This window comes from Alligator mississippiensis, chromosome 14 (genome assembly GCF_030867095.1).
Source record: "Alligator mississippiensis isolate rAllMis1 chromosome 14, rAllMis1, whole genome shotgun sequence".
Taxonomy (NCBI): domain Eukaryota; kingdom Metazoa; phylum Chordata; order Crocodylia; family Alligatoridae; genus Alligator; species Alligator mississippiensis.
Window position 1 is genome coordinate 18585984 of NC_081837.1, and position 1436 is coordinate 18587419.

The window sequence follows — 1436 nt, forward strand, 5'->3', positions numbered from 1 at the left end:
CTCACCTGTTTGGCTTCCTGGCTTAAGTGGTCATGTATTGAGCCTGAGATGAGCTCTTATTTGAGAGTGTGCCCAGTTAAGATCAGAAGATGTTGGAAGAGAGTGCCTAGCACAAAGGTGTGCAGTGTACAGAGCCCTGGCATGCTGGGTGTACTGCCCCCGTGAACACTTTTGTTGATTGACCCTTAGCACGTTAGTGAGTGATAGCATGCCTGGGTGTGAGTGGGTACATGTGCGATGTGGATGGTGGGTTTCACGGTTTGCTGGTTGGTTTTGTTGATTGATACCTGTGCAAGAGAGAGAGAGACTGATAGAAGTGTGGTGAAAGAAAGAAATGGAAGTGGCTTTCTGGTGTATTGGTGCGTTGGTGTAGGTGATCGATGTGTGGTGTTGTGCCTTCGGCTATGCCGTGACCATGGAGGTCAGATGAGGCAAGCACACCCTTGACAGTGAGGCTGCCATAGAGCTAGCATTCGTCCCCCATGACCTCGAATCCTGAGACTACCTGTAAGAGTGCTTAGGGTGGGTTCCCCATTTCTCTCTCCGGGTATGCATAGCACTTGAGTAGCTGCCCTCTGCCATCTGGGATAAGTACCACCCACCCATCACTTGTTCCTTTCTCCTTCCTTCCTTAAAGCGGAAGATAAGCTGCCATCAGATCATCCCTTTCAGTGTGATATATGTTCCCTGTGTTCTGGGATGTCAGATCCAGTGGCGAATAAAGTTTACCGCTCACATAAAAAAGTTCAAAGTCATCCCCAATTTGATATTGATTCTGTGGTACTAGTGTTTGTGGTGATTGAATTGTAAAATAGGTATGAGATCAGTTAGGTATAGGTTTTAGGAATAATAAGAATAATTGTATTGGGTGTGGGCTTCATTCCTGCTTAGTGCTGTTATGTAATGTACCCGTTGTATATTTGTTGTTATATTATTAATAAACCATTCAATATGTTTCAGTTACACAACAGTGTGTGAACAGCCTGATTACTCATAGTACAAGCACTTGCTGGATTGATAGTGTGGTGATAGATACGCCTGGTCAATTTGTTAGCCAAGAATCACCTTCTCTTGGAACCAGACTATTGTCAGCTGTTAATTGGAGAGTGCTAATCAAGTCCAGGACCAACATCAGGACTACAGAGCTGTGTCCCTAGTCCTGTAACAGCACAGCAGTCTGCTGGCAATTGCCTGAGTCCTGGGTGCCAGCCTAGGGAGTCTTTGCCTTGTATTCCTGCAAGAAGGACAGGCAGAGCAGGGGCACGATGGAGACTGGGGACAGGACTCCTTGGTCCTTTCTAATGTAACCTGGGTGTACACAGGTTTGTACTTCCCTCTCCAGTTGAGGGAATTATTGGTAGGGCAGTGAGCTGTGGAGGGACACCACAGCCCAGTGGCCGCCTCTGTCTCCTATAGAGTCAGATCCAGTCAATCAA